Source organism: Hemicordylus capensis, chromosome 1, assembly GCF_027244095.1.
Source record: "Hemicordylus capensis ecotype Gifberg chromosome 1, rHemCap1.1.pri, whole genome shotgun sequence".
NCBI classification, from domain to species: domain Eukaryota; kingdom Metazoa; phylum Chordata; class Lepidosauria; order Squamata; family Cordylidae; genus Hemicordylus; species Hemicordylus capensis.
In genome coordinates, this window is record NC_069657.1 from 241,022,851 (window position 1) to 241,039,850 (window position 17,000).

The window sequence follows — 17,000 nt, forward strand, 5'->3', positions numbered from 1 at the left end:
TGGTGACACCCTCCCCATGCAATGGCTGCAGCCTCCCTGCTCACCAAGCAGCCCAAGGTAAGCTGCCCTGCTTTCGCTGTGCAAGCGTGATGGCCACTTAAGTGGCTGGCACGGCATCCGGCTACCTTGCCAGACCACTCAAAAGGCTGTCATGCATGCAGCCAGCTAAGTGGCAAGGGAAGTCTACCCCAGGCTGCTTAGAGAGGGAGACCGCTGCGTGCAGGGAGGGGGAGAACTGGCACCATGTGCAGGAGGCTGCCGCTAGGTGGGGGGGGGGATGGGGCAGGCGGCCCAAACACGGACTGCCTATGCCCTCCCTACACCACTGGCAAGACAAGTTCATGGAGGAGGGGTTTATCAATGGAGACACATGTTACCTTAATATCCTACTTATGCACTGTTTGCATCTGGTTGTCCACTGCTGAAAACAGGATGCTGGGTTAGACAGACCCTGTGTACAAAGGGTCTGTCTATGTACATAGCCCTAAGAACATAAGAGAGGCTCTGCTGGATTAGGCCCAAGGCCCATCTGTCCAGCATTCTATTTCTCACAGTGTCCTGCCAGATGCCTCCAGGAAGCCCACAAGTAGGAGATGATGAAGGCATGCCCTCTCTCCTGCTGCTGCTCCCCCGCAACTGGTATTCATCCGACCTGTGCCTGGAGGCAACCTGTAGCCATTAATAGACCTATCCTCCATGAATTTGTCTAAACTTCACTTAAAGCCATTCAAGCTAGTGGCCATCACTACAACCCGTGGCAGAGAATTCCATAGATTAATTATGCAATGTGTGAAAAAGTACTTCCTTTTGTTGGTCCAAAATTTCCTGGTAATCCATTTTATGGGATGGCCCATAGATTTACTCATGGATTTACAAATGGAATCCATACTGTATTTTTACTGGAAATGAGCCATGAGTTTAGGCATGAATGGACAGATTCACACACAGGAATACTTCCATGCGACCTTGGTTTTTCAGCACAATGGAAACACCCACATTCACAGCAAGTGCTGACCCTGATATTCTGATGGATATGAGAAAAACCATCTCAGTCATATGGAATGACAAAAGACCTCAATGGACACACACAGCCATGTTGAATAGGTGCCATGCCTTTTTCCAAAGGGTTAAACCACAAAACATAACACTGAATGTGGAGCTAGTTCCAAAAGGTTTTCATACTTTCAAAAGGAACGCCAAAGGAAAGCAGAGATAATTAAAATCAAAGGGTGCAAATGATTGCATTATATAACACAGTAACCTCAATGTGTTTCAGATCGTACTGGGTTTTTCCTTAAGGGAAATATGAAAGTCTAGTACGATGGAAACTGCTATGTTATTTCATAATACTCTTGTTGCAGTGATTGTGCTGTAAACCAGTCACTACACCCCACATCCCACCCCCAATATATTCTATTATCTGCAGCACCATCTATTGGCTCTTATCAACTTTACACAGCTGCAAGACACAACTGATTCAGTGAGCTCCCAGCTCTACCATTTTGTTTTTAAACTGAAATCAATGAAGTTATCCTGCAGAGGGGAAGCAAAAACACAGGGCAAGTGGTTGATATAAGCCCTTCTCAAACTGTTTTTTGACTAAAGTTTTAATTGTTAAAGTTATGAAACTTACTATTCTTTTATCTTAGGGCTCATTTGTGCACCATTTCCACCCACCCCCTTATGTGGCAACATCTCCACACATGAAACTGCCAGAGGTCTTTACTACCTCCAATTTAAAAGCATGAATAGGTCCCTGGGTAACAAACAGAATTAAATCCTACAGTAGCAGAGCTCCCAATATTCAAGCGATGAATATTCAAGCTCAGTGGCAGAACATATGCTTTGCATGTAGAAGCTCTCAGGTTCAATCCCTGGCATTTCCAGTTAATCTTATATCTATTTCCAAAAGAACAGGAAATGTTATGATCCTCATGGACATATCACTTTCAGGGTTTCAGGGTTTTAAAACTGTAAAAGTTTGGCCTGGTTTTCCAGGGTTTTTAAAACTGTTTTGTTTTAATAATGGTTTTATGTTATTTTTACAGTTTTCGATTTTAACAGTAAATTGATTTTAGTTTTATTTTAATGTAAACCGCCCTGAGCCATTTTTGGAAGGGCACTATAGATAGATAGATAGATAGATAGATAGATAGATAGATAGATAGATAGATAGGAGCACCCACAGGCAAGAGGGAAGTACTGTACTGGCAAATTTGAGGTAACCCGCAAATACATCAATTTCACAAATATCTGAAGCAAACAAAACCCTAAAGGGGCAAAACAAAAACAAAAAACCGACCCTCCAACAATCTCACCCCATGTAATTAAATGGAGTGTAATGTTCTCAATCTCAGAGGGCAGTTAACAGGTAGGCAGAGCTAATGGAACTCAGCGGGGGGAGGGGGCTTGAATAAAAAGAGTGGGAAATTTCTCAGCTTGAAGAATACTTCCTCAAGACAGTCACAACTCATTCTGCTTCTGAGGGAAACTCCAAAACTCTTTAGTTTCTCACCAGATATTGCTATGTGTTTCTGAGAGGGAAGGAGTCTGACACATTTAAACTGAATTTGTGTGAACTCTCCTGAAGAATGAAGGGGGAAGTTGTGGGCTGAATCTGTTAATCATTGTATGTATTGTGTGCATGTGCACACACAAGCCCTGTTAAGACTGCTGGGGAGACACTGTAGCAATAGCAATAGCAATAGCACTTACATTTGTATACCGCTCTATAGCTGGAAGCTCTCTAAGCGGTTTACAATGATTTAGCATATTGCCCCCAACATTCTGGGTACTCATTTTACCGACCTCGGAAGGATGGAAGGCTGAGTCAGCCTTGAGCCCCTAGTCAGGATCGAACTTGTAACCTTCTGGTTACAGGGCAGCAGTTTTACCACTGCGCCACCAGGGGCACTGTACATGATTACAGCATGCAAAGCAGGAATTGAAGTCCTGTTCCCCAGGCGTCATTCACCCTCCCGCTCATGCTCTTCACAGTTACTGGCATTTATCTGAAGAGGTAAACACCGTAAGCAAGATTGCACCTGTTTTCATGATCAGCAAGCTGGGGTGCCCCAACCTGCTGTTCACAGAAACAGGTGTGATCACGTTTATGGCATTCGCCTCTTCCGGAACACCTGTAACTATGAAAAACATAGGTAGGAGGGTGAGTGATGTGCTGGGATGGGGTTTCCATTCCTGCTTTGAACACTATAATATCTCCCCCAAATTAAAAAAAATGGGGCAAATGAAGTGCCCTGCTGTGCTCTGTGGGTCTCCTGGCGTCCAGCAATGCCCCCCCCCAAAGTCCCAAATGGTCCCAAAAAGTCATGGGTGTCCCCCCATGATTATAAAATAGGTATAAAGTAAAATACTACATGCACAGCTACACCCTGCTCAAGAAACAGTCTGCTTATTGATGTCTGGACTTTTAAACTTGCAGGGATCTTAGATGGCAAATTTCTAAGGGCTGGAGCTCATCCTTTAATTATATACGATGTGTCACAAAGGGTACTAGTGTATAATTAGAGGTCTTATGGAGAAAAATTAATCTGTTGCCTGTAGTTTAGAATCTTAAGTGAGGATATTTAGATACGTGGACTGAAAAAAACACAATTGTTTTTATTATCCCTTTCCGCCGACCACCGCAAATACATTACAGTATTTAAAAGAAGTTGTTCTGGCAAGAACTAATCTGCCTACTTCCTTTCACTACAATTTTAATTGATAATTACCCTCTTCACAAGTTAGCCCACTTCAGCCTTAAACGTTCACATGTCCGTCATCTTGAATTGGGGCAGATGACATCATCACAAACTATGCCACTGAGGTGCCTCTATAACTGTACCCAATTTGGTTCATATTGGTCCAGGCATTGCGAAGTTGGTAGTGCAGGACATACACACACACACACACACAGAGCCAGGTGATCTCATAAGGTTACTTTCCTTAAGGAAAGTAGGCTAACAAAGAGCTAAGAGGTGACATTTTAATCCTCTTCAGGGAATTGTGGACATATTTAAGATTAGCACAAAATTGGACGTTGGACTGTAAAAAATTTATCGCCTACCCTCTCCTTTTAAAAGATCCCCTCAATGGAGGATCAAGGTGCATTTTGGGTGGGGGAGGGGAAAGGTTATCGTTCGTTTTTGACTTTATAACTCCTGTGTTATCCAATAAACTGTAGTACTGAGGCCACCTCAAGATTTGGGTGTGAGGGTCCTAGCATCAGCAGAGGGACAATTCAGTGCTAGATCCAACTGAGACCCCAGCAGTGGTACTGCAGCAGCCGTTGGGCCTTGTTTAGTAGACCATACACAGGTACAGACATGTACAACTTCAAAAAATTAGCCAGTTTCATCTTGCTTCCCTCTAAGTACCTTAGATTTTTAACTCAAGTATGAACCTCCAAATTCACCCTGTCATTATGCTTAAGGCTCAATCTGGTGGCCACACTAAACACAATTATCTCTCCAAGGGCTTGTATGTTTGGGCTCTGGCAGGATCAGGGAGGCAACTAGGCCTATTAAAAGCACAGAGGCTAAGGCAAACTGCACTGGCCCAAACCGGGGAGGGAAACTATTTGCAGCAGCTGCAGGAGGAGGAGGAGGAGGTGGTGGTGGTGGTGGTAGTAGTAGAGGACGTAGCCTGCCAGCCACAGGCTCTGGCCAAGGAACTCACCACCACCACTACCACCAGTGCCCTTTACCTGGCTCACAGCAGTAGATTATCTAGTTCAGACAAGAGCAGCTGTCTCAGCCCAGCAGCTAGCCCTCCCTGAAGTGACCTCACTGCTGGGCTTTGGGTCAGCAGGATGGGCAGTGCCAGCAGTGAGAGGGGATGTACCTCTTCTCACTGATAGATAAAACCTTCAACTTTGTGGGGAAAGCACCACAGGACTAGAAAATAGGGACGCCTCCTTTGCTCTCTGGCTGTCAGGAATGGCCCTGGATCACCAGAGTCGGACACAAAGAAGTCTGAACAAAGAAGCCCTGGATCCGGCTCTTGATGAGTGCCTCAGCAGCAAGTCTGAACACAGTCAGAAGGGGGCTAGAATTGACGAGCCAGCGTCCTCGACATGCCCAATAAATCCCTAGTTAGCATGGAGACCAATGGGGCAGGGAGCGGGGACCCTCCTAAAGCCCTTGGAACCAGGGGATGCTGTAACAGAGAGCATCCCTGTTCCCTGTGAGTCAGAGACTCCCACATCTGGACCATCATGGGTGTGGGGAAGGGGTCCCCTCGAAGCCCTTACAGGACTCAAATCAGGAAAAGCCCTCCCATCAGCCTGAACAATGATGGAAGAAGGCCTGCAAATCTCTCTGAGAATGCAGGTGGAGTGCTTGCATAGCTTCCAGGAAAGAACTCAGACCAAGAGCTACTCATGAGCAAGGGAAAGGGTCTCCTTGTGAAGAAGAGTCCTACTCAGAAGACAGCAATCAGGCAGCTCCAGCTGCAACAAATGGTTCATCACCCGCTCTACAAGTCTCAACTTTATAAGCCTCTCAGTTTAGCCTGCTCACTGCTGGAACAGCAGCTCTTGCTGATTTTGTCTCCAGCTCCTGTGCATTTGGATTCAGCCAGCAGCAGAGACCTTCATGCCCCAGCACATGCTCCCGGTCATCACCTGCAACCTCGCTCCTGACTCCACTGACTACCAGCTCCAGATCCTGCTGCCACCGCCCAATACAATACAACAAATATGTTTATATTGCTTTTCAACAAAATTTCCCAAAGTGGTTTACACAAAAATAAGGTAAACAAATAAAATTGCTAACCGGGGGGGGGCGGTGGGAGGGAGCCAAGCAGGCATCCCCTGTGGTGGTGACAGTGGGTGCATCGGCTGGTGGGTCTGTCCATCTAGGCCTTACTGAGACCCCTGCACGGTGTGAGTATCGAATGTTGCAAGCCTGTGACATCACAGGCTTGCGATGCTGGATTCCCACCCTATGCAGGAATGCTGGAGCATCTCACCTGTGCTCAGTAAGGCCTGGACAGGCCCACCAACCACCACCACCATGGGGGTGGCCTGCTCGGCTCACCACCACCACCTGGATGAACACATGGGGGCAAAAACGGCTTAGATCGGTGCAGTGGGGCAGGACATTTGGAGGCCCCACAAATGCACGTTTTTCTTTTTTTGTTAAAAAAAATTTTTAAGGGGGGCCCCCGAAGCCCTTCAGGTCCAGGCTCCAAAATTACCTAGGTGCACCACTGGGGCCAGTTACTCTCCCCTTGCTCAATAAAGAGAATCACCACTAAAATGATGCCTCTTTGCTCAGTTAGCAGGGGCAGTCCTACTCAAGCCTTCATTCAGCCCTGGCCTGTGACCTACCCCCAGCAGCCTCAGCAGCATGACTTTGCTGGCACACACACAGAGTAAACCGTGAGTGAGCACAGCTGGCCATGTGAAGGCTTTGCCAACATACCAGGACACTGGCTCAGCAAAAGCAGCATCCAAAGAAATAGGAGAGGCAAAACCTCAGCAAACCAAGAAGTCTCAGCAACATTTGGAATCTTGTAGCTTCCCAATCCCTGGGAAGGCATTGCAGTTTAGGAAAAGGGCTGGAGCAATCACCTTGCCCTCAAGTTCTGAAGCTAGAAAAGGAGAGAGCTTGAATACTTTATAAGCAAGGCTAAGTAATGCCTTTTATAAGCATCAGCTGGCATCTGCATCTTGCCAAACCCTCCCTTCTGTAAACCTCTCTCACCAATAATACAGCAGAGGATACATCCTGCTGAGAACCTTGCTGCTGCTGAACCTTGCAGTGGGACCCTGCAGCTTTCAGTCCAACAGCAGCATCCAAGATGATCGTGTCCCGGCCGCCCGAGTTTTGTGGGGTGCCTTTAGGGCCCTGGTATATGCATGTTTACAGAAGGATTGTATGGCACTTCAGTTGTGGTGGCAGAAACAGCCATGATATATGAGCCATGATGGAGTTAGCATGGTGTAGTGCTGCACTAGGACCGGGAAGATCTGAGTTCAAATCCCTGTTCAACCATGAAACTCACTGGATGATCCTGGGCCAATCATTTATCTCTCAGCCTCACCTACTCACAGAGTTGTTGTGAGGATAGACATACATAGACATGTATTTCTTTTTCTGTACTGGTCAGTGACTGTAATAAAGCGATTGATTGATTGATTGATTGATTGATTGATTGATTGATTGATATAGCCATGTACGCTGCTCTGGGCTCCTTGGGGTACAAATGTAACAACAAATAAGGTGTTGTTGCCACTGAAACCAACTAACAGGCTGCTTCTACAAAATGTCATTTGTTCTCCTGCTAACACTACAGATTCCACTTTACATGATTAGTGCTAATTTAAAAATCTATATTCTGGTACAATACTTTTAAAAAAATGTTGCGTATTACATATATTCAGATCTTAAATAAAAAAAATTAAGATGCAAAGAAAATGTACTTTTCTATGGAAAATGATTCCAGCTACAATAGATACTTCAGTTCCAAAAGTACAGCAAATCAATTATCTTTTATTCACGACTTGATGCTTGAAAAGAATCTCTTACCAGCATCCATAGTGTGACTTTAAATTGGCACACGTGTTTTAGACCTTTATCTGCCCCAATGGAATCCCACTGAAAAGAAAACAGAATATTCTACATGCTTGTTGCATTACCAATCCTGATGTTTTTCATGATAAAAATTAGGGTTGTCAAGAAATCAAAATGTTCATAAAATAAACAAGCAAACCCATAATTCTCAGTCTCAGTAGCCATCCCCACCAATAACTCAGTTAAAGCTTGTATTGACTGATTAATTGATTAAATTGATCAAAGCCTGCAGTCTTAATAAGCCTAAACTTAAGCATATAAGACTAAGGTTGCCAGCTCTGATAGAAACTATTCCTGAAGAGTCCCCCCACCACACACAAATTTTTTTTTCACAATACTGAAGCATTAAATTCTACAGGATTTCTTTCAATAGTGACCTGGAGACATTGGGCCAATCGTGAAGGGTTGGCAACCCTAATTAAAGAATTTCTTGTTGCTTTATTACCAGAGTGATGTCATTCTTTTAACACAATACATTCAAAGTGTAGAGGTCATTCCACCAACTGATGCACATTGTGGAACTCAATGTGGGGTAATGGACAAAATGTTGGACACCGGATACACCATATAGACCTGCACAGGTGGTGAGGACGTTGGACTCGTGCTGTTGATCCCATCCTCTCACCATGCTTGGTCTCTACAGGTTTGAGGCTTCAGCTGCCCAGAAGCATACATGTATATACCCCTTTGGTATACTGGCTCCAAATGAATAATCTATACCCCATCCCAAATTATGGATAGAGATAGGTCTCATAAGCAAACAGAACACTGAATGCATAGAAGTCTGGGTAGGGCCAGCAGATATGATCTTGACCTCCTCACCAAACATACAAGTCTGCAGAGGGTGTCATGAAATTCACTAGGCAGCCCTGCCTTTGAGTCAACCAATGTGTCTCAATAGAACCTACTTCACAGAAATGTTGTGAAGATAAACTGGGAAAACCCAATTTATGCCACTTACATTTTTGGACGAAGAGTAAGATAGAAATGTGATTTTAAAAGAAGTTAAAATGAGGCTGTTCTGCCTTACAGAATCATTTGCTCCTTATTTCAGACTTCTTGGTTGCAAGTAGTTCCATTTTACTTTTAGGAAACACTCATCAGAATAAACCAGAATTCAAAAGAGTGTTCCTTAATCTACATAACTCTGATCTCCCTCTTGTAGAACACATTTAGATTGTTGTGATAAAGAAAAATAGAAAGCACAATGGCTTTTACACTTCTGACCTTTCTTAGGCTAGTGATTGATTGCAGACAAAATGCACCCTGTTGACTTCCTTAAATTGCTATACGATCAAGAATTTTGAAATGTACCAACTCAGTGAAAGCGATCTGGAGCTGATCAGTGCTCTACATGAGTAGTTTTTGTGATGAAATTCTGCTAGAAACCTTTAAGAGCACTAAAAAAACAAGCTGTCCTGCTAAGGACTAATCTATCTACTTTCCTTGCACTAATCTTAATTGAAAATTACCATCCTCAAAAGTTAGCCCACTTCAGCCTCACATGTCTGCCAACTTGAATTGGCGTGGATGACATCATCACAAACGACATCATTGAGGTCTCTGAGGAGATTCTCACAATCCACCAAAAGTGGGCTAAGGGAGCCTTGCCTGCTTTTGGAGGATCGTGTGCTACCACGGGAGCCGTGCGGCTCCCGGCAGCAAACCCTCCTCATCCCCCCTCCCCTTAGACGAGGTTAGCGAAGCGAGCGCTCCGCTAACCCCGTCTATTTGATTGTGTATTGCCGCAGCACGGCTTTGTGCCATGGCAACACATGAGGAGACCCCTGCTGGGAGGCTGTAACAAGCCTCCCCACCCTGGGGGTCTCTCCAGGATGCCCCCCACGCTTGTGTGGGGCATCCTGGAACTTCTGGGGGCCGCACGGCACCCGATCCCCGCAGCCCCTGCAGACTCAGTGATGGAGCCAGCGGTTGTGTGGGCAGCCAATCCAGCCGCCCAGGGCTGTCTGGGGATTGTCTGCGGGGAGAGAGGGCTAAGCCCACTCTCCCTGCAAACCTCCTTAAGGCGGGTCTCACTGATCATGAGACTCGCCTCTATCTGTCACTCACAACTGCACCAAATTTGGTTCAAATCGGTTAGGCATCCCCAAGTTAGCCTACTTGTGCCTCAAGCATTTATGTGTCTGCCATCTTGAATCAGGGTGGATGACATCATTACAAACTATGCAGCATGGCATTGATTATGCCCCCTCTCCTTTCTCTGTTCTCTCGCATATCGATATCTAAATTGTAAGACTCTCAGGGCAGGGACTTGTCCTCTCATTCTTTGTAAAGAACCATGTGCATAGATGCTATTATATAATATATCATTGCCTCCGTTCTGTCTCTGCAGACAGAACAGAGGCTGTTTTCTTTTTTCTTTTGGGATTTTTGTCTGATCTGAGGTGCCCCTAAGGAATTGCAAGAGCCAAATCGCATTCCAAGGCCTGAAGATGCTACAGGAATATTAAAAACAAGGATAACAAGCAGCTATATTGCTCCTGCTTATTTATTTATATCCTCAGCAGAGCAGAAGAGATGCTTCCAAGTCAAGTTAATAACAATTTATGAGGTTTTAATATATATTACAAAGAAGCAAGCACCCTATAGCAGGAGGCTGTTCAATGGGAATGTGTGGCTATTACAGTCCCTGAATCTGGGAGATGAATTAAACATCACATTAATTCTTTTTGCCTCCAAAGCATCTCCAGCTCATTAGAAACAGTTTCTTAATCCAGTCTTGGCTTTCCCTTTGAAAATATAAAAAACTAAAAATGGTGTTGCATTAGGGATTAGGCTGAACAAAATTGCTCTGTATACACATTATAAAGACAGAATTCCTAATTCAGAAGTTCTCAAACCTGGGTCCCCAGTTGTTGGACTACAAATCCCATTATCCTGCCATTGTGGCTGGGGATGATGGGAATTGCTTTTTACAGCATCTGGGGAACCAAGGCTAAGAACACCTGGACTAATGCATGAATATTTACAAGTGCAGCCAGAAAGGGTGTGTGTGTGTGTGTGTGTGTGTGTTTTAAAATCAAGGCTGGCATCTGAAGATACGTTTACAGTATTCAGAGTATATAACTGATTGCAAAGTGAAAAATATTTTTATTCTTTATTATTAGATGCTTTAGGCAGTTTGCATATTAAACTAAAGGATATTTCAAAATCTAAATGGTATTTTATGTGCAGGTACAAACTTCTGTAACTCCTTCAATATCAATGTGAAACTGGCCGACATCCTACCTAATGGTTTTCCATGAAATGTGCTGGTGCTGCAGACAAGTTCCAGGTTAACCTAGCACTGGGGCTTAAGGAAGTCGGCAAATTTTGATGACCTCCCCTTCTCCTGGAAGCCCTCTTTGTCTCCTGAGGTCCCAGGGACATATTTATGGGGGACACAGAGGGCTTCTAGAATGTGGATGCAACAGAGTCTTGTGACAGCTTGAACATGAAGTCTAACCCATTTATTGTAGGTGATGTTTTTTGTGAACAATAAATGTGTTCATTTTTAAGGTGCCACAAGACACTTGTTTTTTGCTGCTAATAATTAACATCCCTCTTTAAATGTATAATATGATATTATCATCTCCTACAGAAGAAAATGGTGTGCTCAGAATTAATATGAAGCAGAAAGCAGACTTGCTTAGAGTACACTGTCTGCCACTATCCCTAGTCTACTTCTATAACTGTAAGCCTGAGCACAGGTTTATGGGTTTATTTAGAGTGTCATACCGTTCCGGATAAATCCTGGCTGGTATCCAAATAGCAGTAGTCACAGCATGCACAGTGGAATCCCCCTCCCACAATCACATTCTATGTGTAAACAAGTTAGGCAATCTGAAGGGGATGTCAAATTAGAGGCTCTTTCTTCCATTTGTAATGGGAAGTGAATGCGAGTCACTACGTGAGACCAAAAGTGTATAGGGCAATATCTAAAGTTATGAAGCATCCTCTTCTGCCAGACCCAAAGGCAAGCTTTTCTAAACAAGAGGGTTTGTTGTGGCAGGATTGATCAGCTCATGCACTTTATTTAATCCAGAGGAAGCATGAGCTGTATACACGTGCGCCGTGTGCGTGAATGTGGAAACCACCTACAGCGGCAGCCTCAGCAGGAGAAGGGGAAGGAGGGGGACAGAAAAGGGCTAGAAGTGGGCAGGGGTGGATGAGAGAGAGCAACCTCTCCCACGCACACCCAGAGAAGGTAATCACACTGATCTCAGCAAGGGGAAGGGAGGGAGGAACAGAGACAGCACTTGAGGCAACCATGGCAGCAGTGGCTGAGAGGCCATAAGTGGAGTTATGCATTCAGTACAGGAAAACCAGATGTTTGTTTGTTTTTATCTACTTATAGTGGATTGGGAAGCCATTTGTGCCAGAAAAGCTTGGATTTCAACGTGTGTGATGTATTCAAACAGCAACTTCCTCCGTTGAAATCAGTGCTGAACGTGTTTGAAATTGGCATTTAGAAGTGCTCAATACCCCCTTGGCAATTTTTTTCTGGGCTCTTCACTGAATTTATTGCATAAGGACTTTATCACTTTCTTTATTGTGACTGCCAGACCTGAGATCATCCTTCACTAGAAGTCTATACTGGCCTGGTCTATAAACTCAAGGATTGTGGCTTATTGTTTTGTCAGAAAAGCTTATGCACCAACTCAGAATTTCTAAGGGATGGAAAAAAACCAGAAAAGTTTTACTTCACCTGGTACCCATTTATTACTTACATTAACTCATATTAACAAGTTCTTATCAGCCCCTTTGGAATGATTTGCTAGGCTAATCTAGGTGACACCCAACTATTGGTACTATCTTTCTCAAGCTACAACATGCTTGGTTTCTCTCTTTTGTTATATTAGAGATTTGTACAATATAGGCAAAGCTCCTTACTTGTGGGGGTTCCATTCCTTGCCTACTACCGTGAGTAACAAGGCATTATGCCTGTGAGAAAAGGGGGGTTAGGTTCCAGAATGGAAACAAGAAACCGTTAAAAACAGCTCCCCCCCAAAAAGCAAAAAATAATGTAAACTGTTTACTGCACTGTGCTCCCATGTGCTTAGGAATGCTCTCAAAAAGGGGGTGGGTTTTTCTTTTTAAAGAAATGAGCCACAAAATGGCTCCTCCTCACAAAATGGTGACAAGAGGTTACCTCCACGATTACTTCCAGCCCTCTAGAAACTATGTATATGTGGGTTTTAACCCTTTAGTATCCACATATAATGAAAACAGGTGTCAATTAGACACCCACGGATATCTGGAACCACAGATAACGGTTCTGCGAATAACGAGGTTGTAAAAAAAAGAATGTAATACTAACTCTCAATTTCCGTAAATGTTTGTTTTTTAAGAAGTGTACGGCATACTGTATAGGACTAGACACTGTACCACGGATGGAAGAAAATTCCTCCAGTGAAGGACATATAGGTACTGAGCTGCCAAAAAAAAAAAAAAAAAGTAAAAGCTGAGAGTCTGCTCCATCATCATGTTTATCCATAACCCATACCCATGTTTTACAGAAGCATTTTAAAAGCCAGTACTACAGTAAAAAAAGAAAGCCAGGTTCAAAGCAACGAGAAAACTATGACCTTAGGAGACCATGGGAGAATTATAATCTTGTAACATGTCAGCTGAAAATTAGCATACTTTTCAAAGTACTTCAATATTTCAACCAAACTCAAGCCACCCCAACTTTCTAGCTGGTGCAATGAGTGCAGGGCAGTTGTTTACAGAGCATGTTAGTGCTTCACTCAACCATCTTCTTTAGTGACAATGGAATCAAGTTCATTCCAAGGAAGTGAGAGCTCCCTCCTCAAAGCTATGCCTGAAAGTTCCCTTAATATGACTCAAATAACTAGAGTTAAAGTGAGTTTGTGCCAAAACACTCAACGGAGATCAACAAATTTGCTTTGCTAGTAGTGCTTCTGATTCTTAGGAGTATATTCTCAAATAAACTTCAGTAGAAAGTTGGACAAATAAAGGTCAGGACCCTGAGCAAATCAATCCCCTCTTGCAGTTAACAGACATGTCTGCCAGCTCCTTTTTGTGGAAAATGTTCTTGGCAGCGACTATGCCAAAATTTGATAAATGGTAACAGTGACATGCTATGTTTTGGGCACCAGCTACAGCATTTTGCTCAGCATGCCAAGCCTTTTCATGTGTTTAATTGAGGCTGTCAGTAAAATAAGGTCTTTCTGAAAGCAAAAGCTTTCTGTTTAAAAAAAAAATCAGCAAAATCATTGTGAGAGTTTTGTTTTCTTTAAAGTTTCTGACCCATTCCACCACCCACCCACTATTAGGCTGAGTCAACAACATGCTTAGTATTTAATTTAAATACACATGCAACTCTCAGTAAGGCGCTCCCACATTAGCCATCATTTTCTTTCTGGTTTTGTGCAAATTCAGAAGCTCATGGTATCAACCTCCTGAAATTGTCACTTCAAAATACAGGTAGGAGAAACTAGATCTTTGTTCCCCCACATGCACACACAAAAACAAACCTTGCAACGTGGGGAGAGAGTTAGGCCAAACCTTCTTTTTACGTGAGCAGACATTTAAAAACATATTTATCTATGCATCATGAAATGGCACATTCCTATGTCACTTCAATAAAGCAATAAATGGAGGGATAACAAGCTTTCATGAAAGTTCTAAAAACAATCTTACTCCCCATACTTACACCAAGCAGGCTTCTGCACTAATTCCTAGCATGTTCTTATACTCTGTACACACACCAAGGAATGGATCTCACATGATTTTCACAGCGCTGACTGCGAATCAGCTCTTGCATTCTGAGAAAAACTTGTCCCTTTCCATTACTCTACTGCTTTTGTGGCAACTGGCAAAGGGGTGTGTGTTCTTCTTGGAATGCAGGAGCTGGCTGGCAGGCAGCACTGTGAAAATCGTGCAAGGTTCCTGCTTGGCGTGTGTGCAGAAGAAGCTAAGATCACATTAGGAAGCAGTGTGGAAGCCTGAAGCAGCATTCTTATGGGGAGTAAAAATGCACATTGAAGTTGTGTGAAAGCTTTGGATATCCCTTACTTTATTGCTGTAAAGCAGGAATGTCCCAAGATTTTTTGGTTTTTTTAATATAAGTCATCTCTTAGTAATATGAAACAGACAGATGATTAGTTACAAGTTAAATAGGAATCTAAAATATCTATCCTATGCATTTAGCTTGAGAATGCTCCCCATTCATAAGAGTCAGTGTGGAAAACCATTATACCTTCTCTCATTCATCGTTACCATAACCCTATGTTATGGCCTATTATTCATTCTATTTCTACAGATTAATGCAAAATTCTCCAAATTCATCTCTACTCTAAATTCTAATACACTACTCTTCTGTGAGAACTTACATGTTTTTGTTATGAGGGAATGGCTTTACCACAGTATTTCTTTCTCATCCAGATACAGGAAGGATGTATTTTAGCAAGATGCTGGAATACTAAACAATATCCACATCCTCATTTCTGAATGTAGAACTGAATGTATTGGGGGGGGGGGAATCATGTGGAAATGTGCCAGAGAGATCATTTCCATCAATTAGGCCCCTCAACTGTAATTTATATTGCGCAGGAGTGGGGCTCAGACCCAGAAAACAAAAAAAGTATACCTTTTGGTAGATCCGTCTGCCAGTGGATACCTCAGCTCAGATTTTTACAGTCTAAAAAAGAAGAAGAAGGCAAATCTTAGGTTAGAAACTAAAAATGCTCATACAATTCACTTTTCAGTTTTGCTGAGACAGCACATAAGCGATTAAGGGAAAATATAGCTATACTAAAAGAACATCCCAACCTTATGCTGGCACTACAGATGCTTCGTATCAACGTGCCAACTTTTCATGCTATTTTCATCTAGCTGAATGTTGTAACTAACAAACACGAAGACCCCAATCTTCGTCTGCAGTGCTACTTTACCAACAAGAGGGTATCATTTCATGCAAATTCTCTGGTCAGGTTCTAGTTCACTATTTAACAAAAATGGAATTGTGAAGGAAAACCTCAAATTTTGCAGTTAGCATAATATTAATATGACGTTCAAAACTCCTGAATCTGGACCTCCTTCTTTCCAATTATGGGCTCTACCTCTAAACTATGGTCTTTCCCCAACACAAGAACAGAGTCGCTGCACAATGCTACTGCTATATTTTCACTCATATTCTCAAGAATGGAAACTTTATTGTTTAAAAAAAAACCCTTTGAATTTGGCACAATCCAGATAATGTGGTTCTGGGTTCAAAAGCAAAATACAGAGTAGGAAAATACACCATTTAGTCACATAATCAATTTTGGTTTTTTCAGTGATCTCAGAGGCTCCAGCAATTATTAAGAATCACAACATTGACTCAGTCAGCCTGAAGCCGACACCCACTGCAAAACTGAGAAGAGTCTTGCTGTAATAAATACTGTCAATGCCAGTGTTTCTGATTCACTACAAAACAATTAAAGTATGTTGGCTTAAAAAAAACAAAAAACAAATGTACTAATTGAATGGCAGGTGTTTTTGAAAGACACACCCTGCCATATTACTTTCTTGCATTTATCTTCTTGCCTACACAAAACATCAGTCATTAACATTATGAGTTATATGTGAATTTGGAGGGGAGAAGAAGATGCAAAGGCAGCTACGTTTCTAATTTTTAATTTATCAGAGCGAAGGAGATTATGTGACCACTTGGCTGAGGCTATCAAAGAAAGATAATCCTCAGTGCAGTACTTTTTAATATAAATAGCAAAAAGCAGCCCAAGTCTGCTTGCTTCTTGCTGTGTATACAGATGAGAATCACAAAATGGTTTGTTGCAACAACAAAATTTATGAGTGGAGGATATTTCCTAAGGGCCTTTTCCAAGCCCTGGTGAGTCACTCTCCTTACGCGGTGAGACACTGATTCCGTGGTATGCACAGCTACGGAAGAGTTGGCCAGTACTTTGTAAAAGAAGTGCTGGAGCTCTACCTTTCTTGAAAATGCAGCCTTGTAGAACTGGAAATCTTGGTCCCTGATATATAATGTTAAAGGAACATTTATCATTGGTTCCATGCTAGTAAAATCTCTCACCTCAACTAACACTCTAAACTAAAATTTGATTTTATTTATATAGAATATTGCATTTTAGTCCTGCTGTTTAGAAGGACTAGAGAGAGCCAGCATGGTGTAGTGGTTAGAGTGCTGGACTAGGACCAGGGAGACCCAAGTTCAAATCTCCATTCAGCCATGAGACGTGCTGGGTGACTCTGGGCCAGTCACTTCTCTCTCCTCCTAACCTACTTCACAGGGTTGTTGTGAGGAGAAACTTAAGTATGTAGTAGACTGCTCTTGGCTCCTTGGAGGAAGATCGGGACATAAAATGTAAAATAAATAAATTAAAAAAGGATTGACTTTTATTTCAGAGTTGCATACTTAAAATTAGAATCAGATGC

At 42.8% G+C, this 17,000-nt stretch overlaps 1 protein-coding gene across 22 annotated transcripts in view; it reads right to left on the reverse strand.

Annotated features, from left to right (window-relative positions):
• The window catches only part of LOC128339534 (microtubule-associated protein 2-like), a 415,175-nt gene that overhangs the window by 312,250 nt on the left and 85,925 nt on the right, over nucleotides 1–17,000 (reverse strand). For all 22 annotated transcript variants that reach the window (XM_053283640.1, XM_053283637.1, XM_053283635.1 and 19 more), the window contains one exon: nucleotides 15,196–15,246. The gene's annotated coding sequence lies outside the window, so the exon portion shown is untranslated. The remainder of the gene's footprint in view (nucleotides 1–15,195; nucleotides 15,247–17,000) is intronic.